This window comes from Hemicordylus capensis, chromosome 1 (genome assembly GCF_027244095.1).
Source record: "Hemicordylus capensis ecotype Gifberg chromosome 1, rHemCap1.1.pri, whole genome shotgun sequence".
In the NCBI taxonomy this organism is placed as follows: Eukaryota; Metazoa; Chordata; class Lepidosauria; order Squamata; family Cordylidae; genus Hemicordylus; species Hemicordylus capensis.
Window position 1 is genome coordinate 418,995,797 of NC_069657.1, and position 8,202 is coordinate 419,003,998.

Consider the following 8,202-nt stretch of genomic DNA (forward strand, 5'->3'; position numbering starts at 1 on the left):
TGTCTACCTGATGTTTTATACGCCATGCGTCCTTTAATTGCTCTTTGCTCCATCCTTTCCTCTTTGTTCATCCACGCCAGCCGTTCATACTGCAGTGGGGGAAAAGCAGGGGGTTGTGACAGGGGGAAGGGACTCCTTTCTCTCAGCCCCAATCTTCCGTTCAGCTGGAAACCTTCTGGAAAGCTTAGTTATTTATTACACCCATATCCTGTCTTCCTTCCATTATAGAACTCGAGGTGGCATACATGGGGTTCCTGAACTGGGCCATAGCTGGCCTGGGCTGTCATTTGGGAGGCCAGCAGGGAGGTTGGAGGATCCATGTGATTCTGACCAGGTTAGACTTGTCAGAGTGCTGGACTAGAAACGGGGAGACCCGAGTTCAAATCCCCATTCAGCCATGATACTAGCTGGGTGACTCTGGGCCAGTCACTTCTCTCTCAGCCTAGCCTACTTCACAGAGTTGTTGTGAAAGAGAAACTTAAGTATGTAGTACACTGCTCTGGGCTCCTTGGAGGAAGAGCGGGATATAAATGTAATAATAATAATAATAATAATAATAATAATAATAATAATAATAATAATAATAATACATCCTGTGCTCTCAAATCCTGTGTCCAGCTTAGCCCTGTTCAAACATTTTTAAAAAGGTATGTTGTACTCATGGACAGCATCCCGAGAGCACAGCAGCAAGTTGGGGCATATGGAGGAGGGCAAGAGGGGGCATTTGCCCTCCCCCTGGGTCAAGTCAGACCCATGGGACTTACTCCCTGGTGCTATCTCCGATGTCTCCACTGCTGCCGCCACTGCCTCTACCATCCCCATCGCCCTCGCTGTTCCCGCCGCCCAAGCACCTTAATTTTTAATTAATTGATTAATCAATTAATTAATTAAATTCACCAAAGGGAGGTGAAAAGAGAGTTTGAGAAATGTTAAGCTAAAAGCATCAAGGGGAATAACAAAAACTTCTTTAAATACATCAGAAGTGGGAAGCCTGCCAGGGAGACGGTTGGACCATTAGACAATGAGGGAGTGAAAGGGATTATTAAGGAGGATATGGAGGTTGCAGAGAAGCTAAATGAGTTCTTTGCATTTGTCTTCACAGCAGAGGATACTGAGCATATACCTGTTCCTGAACCAGGCTCTTCAGGGATGGAGGCTAATGAACTGAGTCAGATAGAAGTGACAAGAGATTATGTTCAACAGGGCCAGATGGCATCCATCCAAGAGTCCTCAAAGAACTCAAATGTGAAATTGTCAACCTCCTTGGTAAAATATATAACTTATTTCTGCAATCAGGTTCTGTACCAGAGGACTGGAAAGTAGTAAATGTAACACCGATTTTCAAAAAGGGATCCAGGGGCAATCCGGGAAATTACAGTCTGGTTAGCTTAACGTCATTTCCAGGAATTGATGGAAAGCATTCTCAAGGACAAAATTGTAAAGCACATTGAACAGGCCCTGCTGGGAAAGAATCAGAATGGCTTCTGCAAAGCTAAATCTTGCCTCACAAACCTTTTGGAGTTCCTTGAGAGTGTCAACAAGTGTGTGGATCAAGGTGATCCAGTTGAAATAGTATACCTGGACTTCCAAAAAGCTTTTGACAAAGTTCCTCATCAAAGACTCCTGAGAAAACCTAGTGGTCATGAGAAAAGGGAACAAGTACATGTGTGGATTGCTAACCGGTTGAAGGACAGGAAACAGAGGGTAGGTATAAATGGAGAGTTTTCACAATGGAAGGAAGTAAGAAGTGGGGTCCCCCAGGGATCTGTACTGGGACAGGTGCTTTTAAATTTATTCATAAATTATCTAGAAGGAGGGGTAAGCAGCGATGTGGCCAAATTTGTAGATGATACCAAACTCTTTTGGGTAGTGAAATCCAAAAAGGTTTGTGAGGAGCTCCAAAAGGATCTCTCCAAACTGGGTGAGTGGGCGACAAAATGGCAAATGTGGTTCAATGTTGGCAAGTGTAAAGTGATGCACATTGGGACGAAAAACCCCAGATTCACACATACACTGATGGGATCTGAGTTGTCAGTGACTGACCAGGAGAAGGATCTTGAGGTTGTGGTGGACAGTTCATTGAAAGTGTCAACTCAATGTGCGTCAGCTGTGAAAAAGGCCAATTCCATGCTAGGGATCATTAGGAAGGGGATTGAAAATAAAACGGCTAATATTATCATGCCCTTATACAAATCTATGGTGTGGCCACACCTGGAGTACTACGTACAATTCTGGTCACCACATCTAAAAAAGGACATTGTTGAAAAGGTACAGAAGAGGACAACCAGATGATGGGGGCCTAGAGCACCTTCCTTATGAGGCAAGGCTACAACACATGGAGCTTTTTAGTTTAGAAAAAATACGACTGCCAGGAGACATGTTAGAGGACTATAAAATTATGCATGGTGTGGAGAAAGTAGATAGAGAGAAATTCTTCTCCCTCTCACATAACACTAGAACCAGGGGTCATCCCATGAAATTGATTACCAGGAAATCTAGGACCAAGAAACGGAAGTACTTTTTCACACAACGCATCATCAACTTGTGGAATTCTCTGCCACAAGGTGTGGTGACAGCCAACAACCTGGATGGCTTTAAGAGGGGTTTGGATAATGTCATGGAGGAGAGGTCTGTCATTGGCTACTACTCGGAGGGTTATAGGCCACCTCCAGCCTCAAAGGCAGGCTGCCTCTGAATACCAGTTGCAGGGGAGTAAACAGCAGGAGAGAGGGCATGCCCTCAACTCCTGCCTGTAGGCCTCCAGCAGCATCTGGTGAGCCACTGTGTTAAACAGGATGCTTAATGGGCCTTGGGCCTGATTCAGCAGGGATTTTCTTATGTTCTTAAGGTAAATACTACGTTTTTTCTCACACACACCCATTTACCATAGGAGATGGTCTATACTTGTAAAGGGAAATCCTCGCTGTAGTCCACTTCACAAGTATAATCCCCGAGCTGGCCAAAGCTGGCTCTTCAAACTGGAGATTGGTCCAGTTCGAACTCGGACTGGTACTCCCTGCTTTGCAGGCTAATCCAGTTCAAACTCAGACCGCCCAAACTGGACCAGCTCGATGTCAAGCTCAGCTCGAAGTGAACCGACTTGCCCATTCCTACAGCCGCACTTTCCATGCTTATGGTATTTGGAGGCAAATGCCGTAATCATGATGGTGATTGCTTCCCTGGTCAGAAGGATGGGGTGTGCCTGATCAGAAGGATGGGGTGTGCCTGATCAGAAGGATGGGGTGCCCCATCACACTTACAGCATTTGCCTCTTTAGACTAATGCCATAAATTGCCGTGTGGGGAGGGTGATCCTTCTCTGCACATTTGCACTGAGGTGCAACTGCCAGGTGCACTGCCAGCATCCCCTTTGTTTTTCATGTCTGGGCAGAAAGAGTCTTAGCTCTGTGTAGTGAAATAAAAACATCTTTGCCTCTTAGCAAAACTCTGACCAAAAGAAGGCAAGCAAACATCCTACCAGAGGATATTCCAGAGTTCTGGGACCTAAAAATAAGCTCCTGCTTTTTGAAGAGAAGTAGTTGGTACTTGCAGAAGGACTTCATTACATGATATCAAATTTCAGGGACTTTCATAAGAGACAAGGCGGTCCCTGGGATAAATAATATCACCTGCTCTGAACATTTGACATTCAGTGGACATTATAAACTAAAATAGATGAAGAGTAGCTCTCATTTGTGTTCATTGTACATTTAATCATTTTTATTTATCTTACATTTTCCTCTAATTTTAGATCAATTTTTACTCTTTTAATTTTAGAAACTGAAGGGATCTCTGTCTGTGCAATTGTGCACTAGATTGTTGCCTTGGCCAGTGACCACAATCCATCTCCTCTTTAGCAGCTCCTGATACAAATGCAAACCATCTCTTAAACTGTCACGTTATTTTGCTTTCAGTGCCATCCAATGTTGGACGAATCACAGAAAGCCATAAACAGACCACTACAAAGCACCTAATTTTGCACTATTATTCCCAAGAGACAAATTTCTTCTGGGCACATCTGGTGATCACATTATTACGCCCTGAAGCATGAAGACTCAAAACAATTATAATCCTTCCTCACATTGGAGTTCTGCACATCCATACTAGAGATATCTTAAAGAATCATTTTTACACATCACAAAAGAGGCCTGGATAGATCCCAAAAATAGGGATTATTTTTATTTTTTTTGGTCAAACCTTTCACGGCAGCTAAAATCAATATAATGAAAGTATCACTGACAACACTTTGAATCTCAGACTGGCAGAAAAAACACTGGGCATACATACCCTCCAACATTTCATAGATGATGATAATAGGGACACTCCTATTCCAGCACAAAGGATAACTGCCTGATCACCCTCCACTCCTGACTTACACTTGCTGAAAGCTATTGAACATAGAAAGCTGTCTTATACTGAGTCAGACCATTGGTCTATTTAGCTCAGTATTGTCAACACTGACCGGCAACAGGTCTCTAAGACTTCAAACAGGAGTCTTTCCTAGCCTTACCTGGAGATGCTAGGGATTGGACCTGAGACCTTCATCATGCAGAGACTGGAGCTCATAACCACTGAGCTATGGCTCCTCCCTTGCTGAATTACTCTTCAAAATGACTACATTGAATCAGGGGCATAGCAAGGTTGGAGTGGGCCCAGAGACAAGATTTTAACATGGGGTCTAAGGTTTTATAAATTGTGAACTATGCAAGTCATTTAATGGTACTAGAGAAAGACATGCTGTTCTGGTAGCTCCAGGTCTTAACACCCACATCAATTTTGGAGGATGAATACAACTGAAGGAAGCCCGGGTGGTGCGCAGCTGGGGGAGTCAGTCATGTGACTTGCCTCTGGGGGGGCCCCCAAGGCAGTGGGCCCCCAGACAACTGTCTCCCCTTGCCCTATTATAGTTACACCCCTGCATTGAATGTGTTTAATAGAAAAGTGGCATGCACATATTTTAAATAGACTAAATCAGAGGCTTAAAAACATGTTGGAAATGATCCATGTCTGAGCGCCCAAGGCCTCAGCTGTATACATGGGAGAAAATGAACATAAGACCATAAGAAAAGCCCTGCTGGATCAGGCCAAGGCCCATCCAGTCCAGCATCCTGTCTCACACAGCAACCAAGCAGGTGCATTTGGGAAGCCCACGGGTGGGGGTGGGGGAAGGGCCGCCGCCTCCTCCCTTGGTGCTCCCTAGCACCTGTTGTTCAGAGGCATGCCACCTCCATCAAGCATGGGATGTGTTGGAGGCCTTTTCCACGAGGGATGTGTGAGCCAGCTCGATTCAAACCATTGTTTGAATCGAACTGGCCCAGTTTAGCCAATCCGAGTTTGGACCAGACCAGCCCTGATTCTAAACAAATCGGTCTGAACTGGTTCAGGGGTATATTTGTAAAGGGGAATCCGGAGAGCATTCCCTTTTCCAAGTAAAGAGGGGCATTACCTATTGTAAGGTCGAGGGGTGAGAGAAAGGGTTCTTTGAACCATATCGGGAGGCATTGGAGTTGGGCAGGTGCATGTGCACTGAGGCAATTTGTGTCCGGAGGCAAATGGCCTCCGAAAATACACAGAAGTCATGAAAATGGCCTCTGTGTGTCCGTGGAGGCACAAACGAGGCCACAGCTGGTCCGGGCTGACCTTCAAGAGGCCAGTAGGGGGTTTGGAAGAGCCACAGCCACCCCCGCTGCCTCCAATGTCTCTGCCACGTCCAATAAGGTAAGAAGTACCCTTTATCTCTCCCCGCCCCAGCCTTTCTATAAGGAATGCCTCTCTTTACTTGTAAAGGGGAATCCTTGCCTTATCTTTCCATTTGTCTTTATTTTTTAATCACAGGCCAGAGGCATCCTACTACAGAAGAAGACCGTGGCCAGGCAGGAGCAGGCGGGGTTCAGCCCTTTCATACTGCTCTGCAGTCCTGACCAAAATACCCCCTCCCAAAGCTGCTGTAATGCCCAGAAGGGAACCTGCTAAAGGCTCAAAGGGCAGCTTCTCTGCTGGCATAAATAGCAGCAGCCTTGCAGGGGGGATTTTCATTGAAACTGCAGCATAGGGACAGACAGACAGGAAACTGGGGGACTTTGTGGCTACTCTTCTCAAGAATAAAGCAAAGATGTACTTGACTTCATGTCTAGTTTGACCCTGAAATTAGGATTTTAAATGTGTCACACTGGCCCTGATATGCTTTAACTTACTTTGGTACAGGTTGAGTATCCCTAATCCAGACATCCAAAATCCTGAATGCTCCAAAATCCAGAAACCACCACGGCGTGCGCCCACAGCACCAACCCGTTGCGGCTGAGCGCCTCATAACAAAACAAAAAACAATACGCTTAAGCTCACTTTGGTGCTAGAGACGAAGGCGAGCGGGGGAGAACAAGGCCGGCAGCTGGAATAGCAGCCACTGCCAAAGTGTAAATCGAGAACTGGAAGGGAAAGGGACAGAGCGGGATGAGGGAGGGTTGGATGATAGGGGAAAGCCCCCCTCCTCCACTCCCTGCTCAGTTTGGCACCTGCTCTGTTTTGTAAAGGTACAGTACAGTGTATTGTCAAAAGTATCAAAAAGGCCTGCAGACACTTGGATCTCATGCCCAAGATATCTCATTATAGTATGTAAATATTCCAAAACCCAGAAAAGTCCAAAATTCAGAACACTTCTGGTCCCAAGCAGTTTGGATAAGGGATACTCAATCTGTATTCACAGCATTCCAGACAGCGATGGCCCAGGATATGGTGACACCTGAGGCAAAGCACCTACTGCTGCCTTTGCCACAGGACCCAGGTGGGGCTAGCTTCCTTTCAAAACAGACCCATGCAAGCTTTGGAAGTGGCACCAGGGACAGAAAAGAGACTGCCAGCAGCCTCTTCTTCTCCCCTCATGCTTCTTTCAAGCTTTGCAAGCAGTATGAGGAGAGGCACTCATTCCAAAACTTGCATGGGCCGGAGAGCTCCCAAGAGCTGCTCCAATGGCATGGGGGGGGGGCATCATGGAATGGCCAACCATGATTCCACTTGCCCTCCATGTAGATTGTCACTGTGCTGGGGAAGAGGGAGGCTAGGAATTCGACCCAGATCCCTGCCACACTCCTGATTTTGATCATCACTCTCACACTGTTTTCCAAGGGGGGAAAGCTTCCACAGGCACCAGATCGGGACTGTGGTAGGGGTTGGGGTTAAAGCCTTCCGTATCCCCCTCTTACGAATCCACAGAGAAGTCCTGCTGTTTACCAAGGAAAATTAATGCACATCAGGGCCAGAGATGCATTGAACACCACAACTACTTTGGCCCTTAAAGAGGGAGGAGATAAGAGAGGGTAGGTTGGAATGGATGATGAAAGGGTGGAAGATAAAAGGCTAACAACTAAAGGACATGAGCAAATGCAATTAGACACATTTGGAGCCTTTTAAGGAGGAATTAAAGATTGAGGAGGGGCAACGTTAAGTGTTAGCCTTCCTTCCTTTCACTAACATATTGTGAGCCCCATTTTTCACCTTGCACCCCACAAGCCCCCCAGATAAGACCAGCCCTTTGGACTTTTTCTGTTTAGAAATGTTAAAATTCCTGCTTCGGTCTCATCAGCAAAGAATGTGTTGCGATCACACTGTTCTGTAACAAGGATCACAGACAAGAGATTTAAATATTGTATGGTCTTCATTCATCTTTAATATCATGACAACTTGGTTAAAGTATTTCCGTCCATTGAATGAAAAAGCTACAGAACCATGAGTGTAGTAGGCTTCAGGCTGCTAAATGTTTTAACAAGAGGGCTTGTGTCAAAAAAATAAAAATAAAGCTGAAGTGCATGGTTTCTGAAAACAGTTTTGGCTCATAATGGAAGAGTTTGTGATGAGCAGTTGAGAGGAAATGGACAGCGTGGGCACCTATGCACCTGCCTGCCTAGGCCGCCTCAACAAGGAAGTGATGTCATTAGGGTCATGTTGTGGTAACAATGAGGAGAAGCTGATGAAGAGCTGTTTTATAGCCTTTCCCAATCCTGATGTCCTGTCTGTGTCTAGAGGGCAAGTATAAAACATGTTTTTCCAACTTGCAGAAGGAAGCCTAAGTAATTAGTACTCTCCAGACAACTCACATACAAGATTAATCAGGCATGAAACTGGTTTTGAAGTGAAGAGCATTAATGTTTCAGAAATTGAACATTTCTTGCAAGTGGGCGAAGGTTAGCATAATCAAAAGAGTAGTGGG

At 45.5% G+C, this 8,202-nt stretch overlaps 1 long non-coding RNA gene across 1 annotated transcript; it reads left to right on the forward strand.

Annotated features, from left to right (window-relative positions):
* The first annotated feature begins 1,110 nt into the window (after positions 1 to 1,110).
* On the forward strand, positions 1,111 to 7,817 carry LOC128350865 (uncharacterized). Its single transcript, XR_008319482.1, has 2 exons — positions 1,111 to 1,704; positions 5,835 to 7,817. It is a non-coding gene; the product is annotated as an uncharacterized LOC128350865 (long non-coding RNA).
* Positions 7,818 to 8,202: the final 385 nt, after the last annotated feature.